The sequence below is a fragment of the Notechis scutatus genome, chromosome 2, assembly GCF_049901735.1.
Source record: "Notechis scutatus isolate UNSWTSFEM ecotype Mainland chromosome 2, rNotScu1.2, whole genome shotgun sequence".
NCBI classification, from domain to species: domain Eukaryota; kingdom Metazoa; phylum Chordata; class Lepidosauria; order Squamata; family Elapidae; genus Notechis; species Notechis scutatus.
The window spans coordinates 109,425,926-109,440,633 of record NC_142010.1 but is presented as its reverse complement, the minus strand read 5'-3'; the positions used below and the strand labels follow the sequence as shown (position 1 = coordinate 109,440,633).

The window sequence follows — 14,708 nt, the reverse complement described above, 5'->3', positions numbered from 1 at the left end:
ACCCCCAAATATTTAGTCTATAACTCCCATCACCTGAGATCCTGACAAAGTCAGGTGATAGAAATTGAAATATCCAATCTTTGGAGAGGTTAATGAGAGTATCATTCTCTGGAAAGTGTATTAATGAAAATCTTCCTTCCTGGTTTCCTATATTCTTTTCTCTGTTCTCATGTGTCATTCAATTTTGGGGAAAGCTTTGAGGGAAGGAGGAACAAAAACGTGAGGAACAAGTCTCTCCTGGGATATACTAGGCTAGTTGAAGAACATTTCAAGACTGAGAAGAAGGACAACATAGCATTTCCTTCCCATAGTCATTTTTATTTCAGTGCAGGTGATGAAACATCTGTGTCAGAGGGCAGCAGGACAAGCCATGCCATGTACACAGCTCTCTCCCTCAGCACTTCTGATGCCCTCTTATTCTTTTGACTGTTGCACTGCCCTCATCCTAAACAGCAGGCAGCTGTCTCACCTTGCTTAATTGCAGAGCCAGAACCTTCCTTCTTCTGCTTCGATGGGTATATAGCTGCATAAAATCAACCAGCAGTTCCAATGATTGAGGGAAGTTGCTACACTTCTTAAACTTGGCACACTGTACATATACAGAGCTTGTCTAGGTACAAATTCCAACTTATATCATTTCTTGGAGGCCTTGGGCTCCAAGAAGCAAGTCCATTCAGTTCATATTAGTTCATTTAGTACCCTTTCTACCTGCCTCCATATTCACATCCTATCTTAAACTACATTTGATATCTCATTGAGATAAAGTTTCATCCTTGCTCTTTTTTTAATGATCCCAATAAAAGATGGTGTTTTCCTGTTGCTGCTTATAGCTTCTCCCTTTTCACTGGGAAAAATTCAGTGACCCTAGAGCAAGATTACTGGAACAGATTGAGCAGAATTGTGCAGGCTAGATATGGAGCCTCATCCAAATCTAACTGTTCCAGTAATCTTGCTCTCGGGTCACTGAAATTCAGCAGGGAAATGCCTGCCAATTTTCTGCGCTCTGCTACAAGCTGACAAACTAGACAGCTGAGATATGCTTCCCGGGGTCACTGTCTGCCGAAATAGGGTTTATACAATCAGAATCACTCGTTTGAGATGGGTGGCTATTCAAATAATAAAACCTAAGTTTGGATCTTGGAGCATATCTTGGTAAATATCTTTTACTCCAATGCTCCAGCTGTTTCCTCTCTCTGAAAAAAAGACAATCCGTCCAATTCCTTCATAAGGAAGCAATGAAAGAGAAGGCTTTGTGCACTAGTATATTTTAGGATTTACATAATTTATGTTGATTTCAAACATATAACAATATATGGCCTCATTTATTATGCTCTATTTCTACAGCAATATTTAAGGTCACCAGATGGCAAGCAATGTTTTCACATTCAAGGCAGAGCGGAATGGCTAAATAGTTGAGCTGGGCAGGCCTTGTAGAATACTGCATATTCTGTCCTTGCTCTGGAGCTAATTCCTGTTCTGTTTTTAAGGAAAATGGCAACCTTGGGTTAATAAGTACCAAATGCAAAAAAACAGCACAAATGTATCCTGTCTGTAATTACTTTCAGTTCACAGAAACACAATGTTCTTATGTTTAATAAGTTGGAACAAGTCGAAAGCATTTATGTCTAGCAGGGCTACTTTCTGTATGAGTATGTGTAGGTATAACAGAGCTCAGAATGAGCAAGAATTTCTCCAGGGCATAATGAGGAAGGAAGGGCTCATGACATTCTGCTGCTTGAGGCAAAACACAAAATTGACCCTTCCATGTTCTATGTATAACAGTTGAACAAAACTTATTTCATCTCTAGCAATGGGGAAGTATCTTCAGTAGCTGTTTTAATCAGGTATGACATCCAGCTCCCCACCTTATCACAATTGTCAGGGTTCAGGTTCATAGTGTCTGCTGTCTGAGGCAGCCACTGAGCTGAGTGTGTGGAGAAAATAACAAGTGAAGAAATACATAGTATGAAATACAGATGGGCTTCTGAGGATCTCTTACTGGGAAGTCAATGGCCAATCTGTTCCCTTCCATGAAGTTTAGCTCAAATAGGACATTTCATAGGCACAGGAGGTATCATGAAATGGAAAACAGGAGCCCTTAAGATACAAAGCTGCATTTTTGCTTGAGCTCAAGCTTCTGGGTCAGAATTGCAGTAGTTTTCAGTAGGATAGCAGGCCCTTCTCAAAATTGCTTCTTCATCAGAGCTTTATAAGCTTGAAGAGCACATAAGAAGCATTGGGGAGAAATAAGATCCAGCTCATAGAACAAGAGAAGGATGTAAGGATCTTAATTACTCATTGCAGCTCCATCTGCACCATGTGTATACTGTAAAACTGCTCACTTTCCCTTCCATCAAAGAGCGATGGCCAACTTCACAAGTTGCCATCATGTTATTTCATGAAAGAATTGCTCAGGCAATCTCTATGACCAAGAAATCAAGCTTCAAGATCAGCAGAGACCTTCTGGTCTTCCAGTAATCCTACCAGCTGACAAAAGGATGAGTAAATCTGGTTTAATAGAGCTGGCCAGAACCTAGATAAAATGGACCACAACCTATCTTTCCTGTTAACAAGGGAAACATGTTGCTCTCAGTGAGATGGGAAAAAAATACCTGTGGCTGTACCGAAATCTGAAGGAAATTATTGTATATTTTGCATGATCAGACACTGATTCAGACTCAGTCAGTGTGTCCCTGTCCCCCTCTCTCTCAATAAGCCATTTTTTTACTGGCAGGAGTCTAGAATGTATTATTCATGCCTTTCATTTGGTAATATACAGGTAGTTCTCGACTTACAATAGTTCATTTAGTGACTGTTTGAAGTTACAATGGCATAGAAAAAAAGCGACACGACTATTTTTAACACTCACAACTATTGCAGCAACCCCTGATCATGCAATCAAAATTCAGAAGCTTAGCAACTGATTCATATTCATGACAAATTGCAGTGCCTTGGGGTCATCATGTGATCACCATTTGCACCCTTCTGACAAGCAAAGTAAATGGGGAAGCCAGAGTCACTTAACCATGTTTCTAACTTAACTGTGGTGATTCACTTAACAACTGTGACAGGACAGGTCATAAGATTTGGGAAAAACTCACTTAACAACTATCTGACCAACAGAAATGTTGGGCCCAATTGTGGTCATAAGTTGAGGACTACCTGTATTGCCAATGACTCTGAAGAGGAAAAAATAATATTGGTAAAGCATTGCAGACACTTTCCACCAAGGTGACCTGCTGCATTTCAGGATAAGTAAGAGAAGTAACCCTCCCTGGTAGATAAAATTATGAATAATCTTCTGTCTCAAGAGGGAATTCAGAATCTCTTCCTAACCTGATGCTTGCTTCAGCTAGGCTGCCCTTTGGTTCCCTTTATCCCTAGTCACCACTGCCACCATCACAGTAGATAGGAAACACTCCACACATGATGCGGATACCTTTATTAGAACCAGTAGAAAGGCTACAATTGGCATCCCATCGCTCTCCAGAATTTTTCATCAGACATGATGCTAAACACATTAAAAACCAACATAAAACACCGAGAGGGGATGGGGAATGGGGCAATGGCCAAAAACAGGGACTCTGTTTTGTTAAAACTACAATATGCTTCTGACAGCTGAAAAATTACACATGAATAATGACATACACACACACTCTCTCTCTCCATCAAAGGCACTTTGTCAGAAAAGGACATGAATTCCCCTGCCAGTTGGCCACTTGGCAAAGGTGAACTATATTTTCTTTCTGATTCAAGGTAAACAAACCATTGAGAGGCAGAAGAAAAAGGGAAGGAAGGAAAGGAAGGAAGGTATTCACTAGCAGATAAGCCAAGAATTTTAATTGCCAAAATGCAGGCCAAATATTGGGTTCAACTTATCCACAGATGGGCTTATCTAAGAGCATATACAGCAACACTTTTTAAAAATATCTAAGTCGACCCTTGCATTTTTAACAAAATGCCATGAAAAATACAGGTCAGCTTATCTGTGCATGGTGTACTTTTCATGGAATTTTGATCAAAATTAGTTTATCCACTCCATGAGCATATATGGTCCATTCAAGGAATTGTGTCTATGCATATTATGTGAATGGGACACCACAGTTCAAACACCATAAATAGAGCTCAAACACAGTATTTTACAATAGAGCCGACCAATTTACCAGTGAGTCATCTACTGTGAGTCACTTGATGAGTTTTAGGCAACAAAGAATGTGAAGTTGCACACTGGTGTATAAATTCAGCCAGAATGAATCATACACATGATAAGCTTGCAAGTATGTTGGAATTTGTCCTGAATACCAAAGCTAGGCTTTGCTATATCCTGCATTCACTTATTTTTATTCTCACAGGTCATTCTTCCCTCACTCTAAATCATCCTGATTTACTCAAATGCCTGCCTTAAAATTATGAACTGACTCATTTGAAAAATATTACCTGTACTGAACTCAGATAACAAAAGTTCATTTGTAGCAACAGGCTTTTAATTGGGTTGTGTGATCACACACATGTGATGAAGTCAGGCTTAAGTACTTCACATGATACACTTGTTTTGATGCCACCATGCCTTGTTACAGGTTCCAAAGCTGGTGGTAACTTATTCATGCAGACCATTATTTTCTGTTGCTGAACATGGCAACATCTAGGCATGGCGTGTTCTTCTTGCACATGTATTATCTACATTACAAAGTTCTGCATTTACAACATTATCAGGTACAGTACAGGTAGTTCTTGACTTACAACATTTCATTTAGTGACTGTTCAACACTACAATGGCACTGAAAAAAGTGATTTATGACCGTTTTTACGGTTGCAGCATCCCCATGGTCACATGATGCTTGGCAACTGGTTAATATTAATGACAGTTGCTGTGTTTTGGGATGATGTGATCACCTTTTGCAGCCTTCTGACAAGCAAAGCCAGATTCACTTAACAACCATGTTACTCCGCACTATCCTGTCAGAGCTGAAGAAGCTTCTTGGATGAGAAGCTAAATATCTTCAAAAGAAAAAACAAGCCCAGTTGCCTCCTGAAAGAGCACCTTTGGGATAACCATGACCTGGATGACTGAGAATCTCTACAGACTTTTAACCATGTTACTAACTTAACAATTGTAATGATTCACTTAACAATGAGGCAAGAAAACTCATAAAATGGGGCAAAATTCACTTAACAAACGTTTCACTTAGCAACATAAATTTTGGGCTCAATTGTAATCGTAAGTTGAGGGCTACCTGTAAAATTATAAAAATATGCATGGATACCCTCAACTCCCTATATGTGAAGAAGGATGAGATTAAGGCTCTAAATGTATACATATGAGCAAACAACTTTATCCATAAACGTTGGATATTTAGCAACTATATTTTAACTAACTACCATAGTTAATATTTGTACTGGATTCACACACAATAAAATATACCCCCAGACTGTTAAAAAGGAAAAAAAAACTATCATTGTTTTGTCTATGTCTCCTGCTGTAACAATCCAATTAAGAGAGACCATCTGCCTATTTAGAAAAGCACTGATATTGCTGGAGAAAGGACATTGACCTTATGGCACTCAGGTATGTATCTAAAGAGTAATAAATTAATGTAGAATATTCCTGATTAGATAAAGTTCTTTTAATACAAATCATGCCAGCCTAGATTACAAATTGGCAAGGAGACATGCAATGTCATTATACTTGGAAAATGTACTGCAAATCCTTCTCCAATCCTTTCTTGGCCTTCAGTAGTAGTTATGTGGTCATATTTCTTCCCAAGTAAGATCTAGATGACAGAAATTTACATTCCTCCTTTGGGAGCAACTACTCTGTCCCACCTCCCCCCCACCCAACACACACATTGCAGTATCTGACTTGCTTGCTTATGTGCCATACTCCCTAACTTGTCCCCCCAATATGATTTTCCTCCTCATTTTTATTACCTTTGTTGCTACTTATTTATTCTGAATAAATATGTATTTTTAAAGTTGTAGAAGCCATTTTGTAATATTTTAATCTTTGGCATGAAGCAGGCAGTTTGGGCAAGGATTTTAGGTCTGTTTTCCATTTCCTCTCCTTTGACAACGTGTTAAATGCTCAGCTATTATTTTAGAGGAGCCTAATTTTCAGTGTGTAACTATAAAGTTCTTGCACTATTTTGCATGTGTTTATTAAACATTGGAACAAATTGAACAAACTGTGATATGCCACCTTCTATTCTTAGATGTTTATAATACTAAGTATAGCCCTATATGAAACAAAAGCCGAACATCTTTCTGAACTAAGTTCAGAGAGATTCAATCCTGACCCTCGTTTCTCAAGAATCAATGAACACTTAATTCTTTTCATTACTTTCTCTTAACAATTATTTGACTTGACCTGGCAAGAAATATCTTTTTTGTGGAACCAGAAACAGGGAAGTCCACATGAGCAAATATGAGGTCCTCCCTTTCAAATACAATTAACTTAGAATACATCTGTCTGCATTCCTAACATGCTCCTTATATGTATTTATTCAAAAATCATCCCCACTGGTTTCAATTGCGATTTATCCTCAGATGCATGAGAATAAGACTGCGGTGTAATATCTTTCCAGAGGTTATTGACCTTACAATGGTAACAATAACTTTATCAAATATTTGTATTGAAAAAGGCTTCAAGAACATGACCCAGTGAAAAACGCAAAAATGATATAGTTGGTCAAGTCAACATGATATAACTGCACAATGAAACTATGCCTGAAAAGAAGAATGAAGATCATCATTCAGTAGTTCTGCATGCATAAGATCCTAAATTTAACCTTTTGCATGCTAAAAGAAGAAAAAGCTGCCAGAGATTGGAACACAACTACCAACAGTGACTAGATTTGTCTCCTCCTCCAAGATGACAAATTCCTGAGATCATGCAAATAGATTTTGAGGAAATTGGGCTGAGATAGGCTGCATTAGAAGGACTGGTACAAAGTAATACATTTCACGTTTAAAAAAATTCTTCTGAGGACTGAACATTAGCTTGTGTTCAAAGATTATGACATGAAATCACTATCTGTTCTGAGACTTCATTTCAACTATTGGTTCTTTTAAAACAAGTTTACTTTAAGCCCTAGCTAGAAACATTCAAGATGTCAAGAGTTTCCAAAGGCTAAAGGGCAGCTCCACTCTACAGTATTTCGACCAGTGCCACCAACCTTGAGCTCACTTTAGAGAGAGCTAAACAAATAACTTGCTCAAGAAGACGCTTGGCACGTGCCAGCCCAAACCTTTCAAGCACTTAAGTCAATACAGAAAAATGTATCTCCCTCTGGATGCTGGTCAGGCACAGCCTCCCTCTAAAGGCAGCCAAGAAAACCCAGGCAGACGAAAGGAATTTAAATAGGACTATTATTCCTACCACTCTGTGTGTGGGGGTGTGTGGGGGTGGGGGTGGAAGAGAAGGAATACATCCATTTTTCTCTCCCCCCCCCCCCATCTGCTTTTGAATGAATATCTAATGGAGTGGGACAGGAGACTAATGTGTAAAACTATCTCCTGCTATTTCAATCTAAGTTGTTAAAAAAATATTTAGCAATCAAATTCTAGCGGCAGTAGCAAAGGGAAACACACCCCAGCCTCTTACAAACCAGCAGGTTTTTAAGCCAGGACATTCCTTTTTTTTTTTTTTTAGACCTTTGATCAACAGCCTTGAAAAATTCCAAAGAATGTAGGCTGAAAACTTCAGAAAGGAGGAGGTCTGGTTTAGCTATATATTGCATTCTTTTGGAGTGCAATTTCTAAAATCGTAACATAGCCTTCATAGCCCAGGATTTTTTTTCCCCCAGACCTCTGTTCTTTTAATATGTTTGATTTAATATTCTTTAAAACGCATTTTGAGTAGTTTGGATGAAACAGGGACAACGCCAACCAGTTAAACCAATGACCTAAATAGGACTGGATTAGCCTAAATCAAAATGTTCTGATCCCGATTCCAGCCAAGCTCATTGCTCATTCATCACCCACGGGGCCTTCACTCTGATACACACTGTTCCTCTGATTCTTCATATCGTAAGGCTGCATTGATTTTCTCCCTGAAGTGACAAGGATGCTGCACTTCCAGATCCAGATTTTCTTTGAGCTGTTCTGAGTCACATGCCCTTGCAGATTAACTGTTGAGGCCAGCCTGTGAATTGCTGAGTTTATCCAAATATAGTGATAGGGACAGATAACATTTTCTTTTTTCCCCCTTTCCCCCAAAGCAATGTATGGGCAGTGATTTCTTGCCAAAAAGTCTTTAATGAACTCCTGAACATTAAATAGGAGGCTGCATAAAGACTGTAGGCTTTCCAAACCAATCAGCTTCCAGATGTACTGGAATACCACAGAAATGGAATCCCTAACTAGCAGTCTTTTTCATTCCCATTAAGATCCCTTGGGAGCCCCTAAACCAGCCCATGAGGTCCATTTGGTCTAGCAAAGGGATGGGAAGCTTATAGGACTGCTCACCAAACCTAGTCCTATATTGGTGCAGTCCCCATTGCTGCATAAAGTACAATTGACTGCATTAAAACAACAGATGTATTTGTATTAAAAAATAAAAGGAATTGTCATGCCCCTGGTGGAGTCTCACTCTGAGGAAGAGGAGGAACAGCCAACAGGGAGTGGGAGTGTGGCTCCAGAGGTGGTGGAGGAGGCTGGGGAAGGGCAGAGTCCGGCTAAGCAGTCAGAGGAGGATCCAGGCCCATCCCCTATCCATCCTAGGGCACGCAGGGAGGAGAGGATCAGGGAAAAGCGAGGTCTACTCAAAAGGAGATTACCATGATCCTCCTCGTGGCTTGCAGGTGGGAGCTATGTATATAAGTTTTCAGCTGTGTAGTTAGAATTGTTGGAGTCAATTAGTGTTTACCTTGAAAGAGGTTTATCTTTGCTGGCTTTCTTCCCATGGACTTTTCTCCTGGAGTTATTTTCCTGGAGTTTATGATTAGTTACCTCAGCTTGCTTCAGAACTCTCATCAAGGCGTTTTTTTTTTCTTTTCCTGTTTGCCTCTTTACTTTTGTGACTTTAAGCTGTGCCTAATAAAACAGTGAAGTTAAGTTGAAGGCCTTACCGGACCTTTAATATATGTTTTGGGTTATTTTGAGGGACTACGGGTCATCACAGGAATAGCTGAAGGATTTGTGGATTTCTTTTTCCTCCTGGCCTGTTCCAGTGCCCAGCTTTATTAAATAGGGTCGATAACCAACAAACAAGGCTCCCAACCTGCAACTGGCTCCAAGTCCCAGACTCAACTCTCCTTATATGGGCACCTTTTGAAGGCTGGTTTCATGCTTTGGCTGATGGCAGACAACTGCATTGATGCTTATTCTTTAGGGGAACAACTGGAGGAAGAAGAGAGTAGCATCCTGAGGTCTCACATAACTATTGGTGGGGGCATTTCATCCCTAGGATTGATTCTTTTTAGGCTTTAGCTAATAGCCTTCTCCAGTCTGGTCCCTTCCAAACAATTTTAAGTATAACCCATTATTGATAGCTAATGGACATCCTGGCTGGAGAAGTTAGGAGCCATCTGAGATATTTGGAGGCAACCAAACCAAGGAAAGCTGTCCTAGTGTGACTGGTCCCTGTGCCCTCAATGAGGAAGTCGTCTGGTAGAATCCTGTTTCCACACCTTTAAGGATGTGGCTTTTTGGTACATGGATAAGTCCTTGCAGTTTTCTTGGCTAGATTTCAGAAGTGTTTCACCATTGCCTTCCTCCTGGCCAGACAGGGAATGACTGACCCAACTGGCTTTGTGAAAGGTCAGAAATGAACAGATAGCTTTACTTTATAAAACACAAAATTTCTCAAAGAAATCTCAGTCATAACGATAAGAACATATTTTGGGAGGGGTTAGGAAAAGAGAAATGAGAGTACAGCCACGCTTTACTTAATGAACCCAAGTTCCTTAATCTACCCAACATTGTGAATGTTGTGAATTAAAGAAATGTAATTAATAAAGATTCATTTGCATAGCAGGACCGTAATCCTGCACTTCCTATTGGCCCATATAATGGCAAGTTATGATTGGTTCATTCCGAGCAATCTGATTGGCTGTTAGCGGGCCAAGTCCCATTGGACGAGGTTCAAACCCTATAACAACATTCATTGGTCATCCGGATGGCAGTTCACTCTATAAAAGGGTGGCTGCTAACCGGGGTTTTTTGTCTCTGTTATCATGCTTTAAATAAAGAGCTGAAGTTCACGAGAAGCAGTCTCGTCTCCGTTTCTATGCCCATGCCTCATACTTAACAGTGAACCTTAAATTAATCATGGGATTGGATGCCTAATGTGCTAGGCTATAATTTAATGAGTTAGTTTGCAGGTGTGTGTACAATTCAAACTCAGACAAAGATCACAAAACAGTCATTTCCACTTCAGTCTTGCTTGTGAAGAGAAACTCAGTAGGTTAAGAGACAAGGTAAATATTCTTTTAGTCTGCATCGATAATCATATAACAAGACATACCAGCAACCTACCAATATTTTCATTAAGAGGTGGTAAATATTGGCCAGGATCAATGCTGATACCATAGAAAGTCTGGAGGAGGAAGAGGAAGAGGAGGAGGAGGAAGCAAGAAGAAAAAGAAGGAACATAAATTACTTCTGCTTCGCTGAGGGATTTTTGCAGTCCTTGTAGGAGGGAGGCTCCATCCAAGCATTTTTACCTTACGGGCTTCTGGTTAATGTTGTGTGTTACAGGCACAGCTGTGAGTTTCCACCTGGGGAGTCTGGTCCATGCTCTGCATCTTGCTGGTAGCTTCAAGCAGTGCTAAGAAGCCCAGCTGGCTAATGGACTGCTTGACCAGCAGACTTGCTTTGGGGCAACATTTCCATGTCACCAATGTTTCTCCTGGGAAATTATGCAAAGATAAACAGATCCCTGAGGCAGAAGCACAAGGCTGGAGTATAAAAAATAATCATTTGGGTTATTTTTGAGATGGAGCAATTAAGGGAAAGGAATTTCATTTTCTCGCACAATGGTGTCTGGACCCAAACAGCGTATATTTGATACAACTAGCTAGATACTCATTTTGCTTGCTTTGAAAAGCAAAATTAAGTCTTAATCTGAGCTAAATACCATTGCTTAGATTGCTTAAATAGATAACTTTGTGGGGACTATGATATTAAACTGGTTTGGGCCTGGTTATTAGTTGGATGGGGAAACTTGTAGGGATTTCCAGGATTGTAGGCTAGATGGAATAGTTAATAAACACCTTACAGTGGTGTTTTCCAATCTTGGAATCTTTAAGCTGTGTGGACTTCAAATTCCCAGAATTCCCCAGGCAACATTCCCTAGCTGGGGAATTTTGAAAATTGAAGTCCACACAGCTTAAAGTTGCCAAGGATGAAAACTATGGCCCTGGAGTAAGGCAAATGACAAATCACTTCCAAGTTTTGCTAAGAGAGATCAGTAAGCTTCCACATTAACAAAGCAGATGCTGAATTCAACTGGAAATAATTTTAACTTTTTGTCAGGCTTTTTCAAGCATTCCCTTAACATCTTTTCAGTTCTTTCTGACTCTACAATGCTATGATTCCAGATCTCAAACTCTTATTCTGGAACAGGCTAATCAGCAGACGTCTCACAAACACGTTTGGCTAATATAGTTTCTTTACTGCAACAAGAATGAAGTCACAGGCATACAAAAGATCTGCCTAATACAGAAAACAAATCAAAGTCAAAATATATCTTTGCTCCAGAATTTAAATTCTAAGCATTTTTCTTCCAACTTTCTGAGTTGGATATTTATTTACTGATATTCAGTCTTTCTTTTCATGGCCTTAAGACTAGGAGCTCCTGCTGAGTTCTGGCATACAATTCTGTCTGTCTGGCTTGTGAATCACTGCTTCCCTTCTCATCAGCCTCATTTCTGGTAGATTAAAACAGGGGACCTCAATCTCCAGGCTGTGGAATGGTAGCAGGCCGTGGTCTGTTAGGAACTGGGCCATGCAAGCAAACAAAAAGCTTCATCTGCACATACTCAGGATCTAGGTAGTGCATGAAATGCCCTCCCTTGCAAGGAATCCCCCCTAGAACCGGTCCCCTGGTGCCCAAAAGGTTGGGGACTGCTGAAGTAAAAGATGCTGAAGAGGCAAGGAAGAGAAGTGGATTAATCAGAAACAAAATGAAAATAGCAAAATGGATGCAAGATTCACTGCCAATAGACTATTCTTAACATTGCAGTCCAAATGGACTTTGGATCTCTGCAGATCTTTTGCATTAAATAAGATCCCCTCACTCTTATTACTGATTAAGTTGGCATGCATTTTAGAGCAAAAAAAAAAAAAGCCAGAGATCTCAACTGAATCAAAATATTTTGGGATATGTCTCAACATGCAGATTTTCAGCCCCTGCTAATAAAGATATTTGGTATAGGTGAAATATAATATGGAACTCACATTGTCTACAATCCAATGCTTCTGGCAACACCATTATTTCCATATAGATGAACGATCATCTTGACGATTACTTTTATACAGTACAGATACAATTTCATACTTTGTGAGGGCAGAGTTCAGGTGACAGAACCTGACACTCAGGCTATCCCATGTAATGGCACCATTTCTATACAGGTATATAACTATGCATAAGTATCCTTCAGAAAGTATAGAGATGATCAATCTCCTACAAATGAAAGGACACATGTCACAACTCTTTAATGGAAGTGAACTCTCTGCCATCTTCTGGATCTTTTTATCGCTGGTTTTCTGATAATCTGTGGCTAAAAGCAAAATTGGCTATGAAGTTCCTTCACGGAGCTTAAAGTCTAACAGATCTAATTAAGTTTATACCTATCTCAAGAAGTTTGTTCCATCTATGTTGTAGCAGATTAAGACATTAATTGTGGCGTAAGAGCTTAGATGGTTAAAAATGTGTTTAAGATGGTGTTCCCATCCTATGCCAAGCTTTCACCAGTGGCAGAATTGCCATTTTTTAAAGGCCGCATTGGGTAGGACTCAGGGGTGGGATTTTTTAACAACTGGTTCTGTGGGTGTGGCTTAGTTGGTGGGCATGGCTTGGTGGTCATGTGACTGGCTGGGCATGGCCAACTCAATATCACTCACATCGAGGCATACATCTCCTCGCCTGGCCTCTCATGACTGTGGGGAAGCTGCAACAGTCATAAGTGTGAAAAATGGTCATAAGTCACTTTTTTCAGTGCCATTGTAACTTTGAATGGTCACTCCACACAAGCAAAGTACCAGCAAAGGAGGAAAAAAAACTCCAGAGAAGTTCCTGAGACAGGAAGTCTAGTCCTGCCAAGAATGTAATAAGGGTTAACGGAGAGGCAGTTTCTGTAAGCAACACCAGAATGTTTCCTTCCTGTCTTCCTTACAGGCTTAGGCCAGTAATTTCTTCTGACAACCAGTGCTCCAAACTGCTTAGAATGTTAACAACCGGTTCTAGCGAATAGGTGCGAACTGGTAGAATCCCACCCGATAGGACTTCTGGAAATTGCTCTTCCAACACATCTTGAGGGCAATAGTTAGGAAAAGCTGTTTTAAGCCTACATAGATGTTTTTAAATGGGGGAATTGTCTCATGCTTGATACTTGAGCGAGGCCTATATCTATATTGCTACTTTAATGACATAAAGGGCAACTAGAGAAACAGAAGGTGTGGGATTCAAACATTTACCTTCAAACCTCTCAAAGTCTTCAAAATGGCCGGCCTGGTTCCATCCAGAGCTATCTTTGTATTTATAATTATCCTAGACTTTAATCTTGACTTCACTCTCTAAGCATGGCCCCCTCCCCCAGTTAAAATGGCATCATTTTATAGAGAAAAACTATAATATGTCTCTCTCCTATGCAAAACAAATAAAAAAACCCACCCCAGTAAAGATTGAGCACCTCAGAACAGAAAATTAAAGGTTTGAGAAAAGAAATGCCATATTCTGAAAAGGGCAAGACTGGCATATTGAACAGAAGGATGTACTGTATTGAGCTAGCAAAGAAATGTGTTTTCAAAGCAAACCCAGAAACATGTACATTAAAGGGAGGGGAGAGAAGAGAATGAGAATTCATATGAACTTGTAGAAAGGAGCCTATTTAAATTGATCAATACCACATCTGAGACCAATCTGAGGGATTATACTTCTAGAATGCTTGAGCTCCTCAAACATCTATTTAAGTGCCTAGAATTGTTAATATTGAAAACCATAAATACATTAGCTCCTCTTAAAATGAAAGTCCATCCTTTTTTAGAAATACAAAGAACTGAACTGTTCAAGTCACCCAACATGGAAACATCATGGGAAGATAAATGTGTTGTTATGTGGTGGGAAACAAATCTGGCACTATCTTTTCTGGCTAGCAAATTTAAATTTAAACTCCAACATCAGTCTATCTGCTTTATGTTTCTAACGAATTTTAATAAATACATCTTTTATTAAAATTTGTTAGAAAACTGCTACCAAATTCCTGTGCCACACAAACACATTTAGGGTAGAAATGGCAAAAACCTATTTGTTGTTTTCTGGAACTGGCTAAATATAACTAACTTCTATCTAGCAAGGCACTCTTTCTCCTTTTAAGGATTGCTAGTTTCTTTTTAAGTGGTTACAATTCAGAGCTACTTGTGAATGCAGTTGCTAAGCCAGGGCACATTTCTGAGAAAAGAAGAATCCCTGGATTGTCAGGCACTTCCTCAACTATGAGGGGGGAAAAACCCCAACTCCAGCAATTTCTCACGGCCAGAAGGGGGCCATG

The 14,708-nt window shown here is 39.7% G+C and overlaps 1 protein-coding gene across 6 annotated transcripts in view; it reads right to left on the bottom strand.

The window, feature by feature from the left end:
- The window catches only part of MXRA7 (matrix remodeling associated 7), a 58,061-nt gene that overhangs the window by 41,760 nt on the left and 1,593 nt on the right, over positions 1-14,708 (bottom strand). The gene's annotated exons all lie outside the window — the stretch shown is intronic.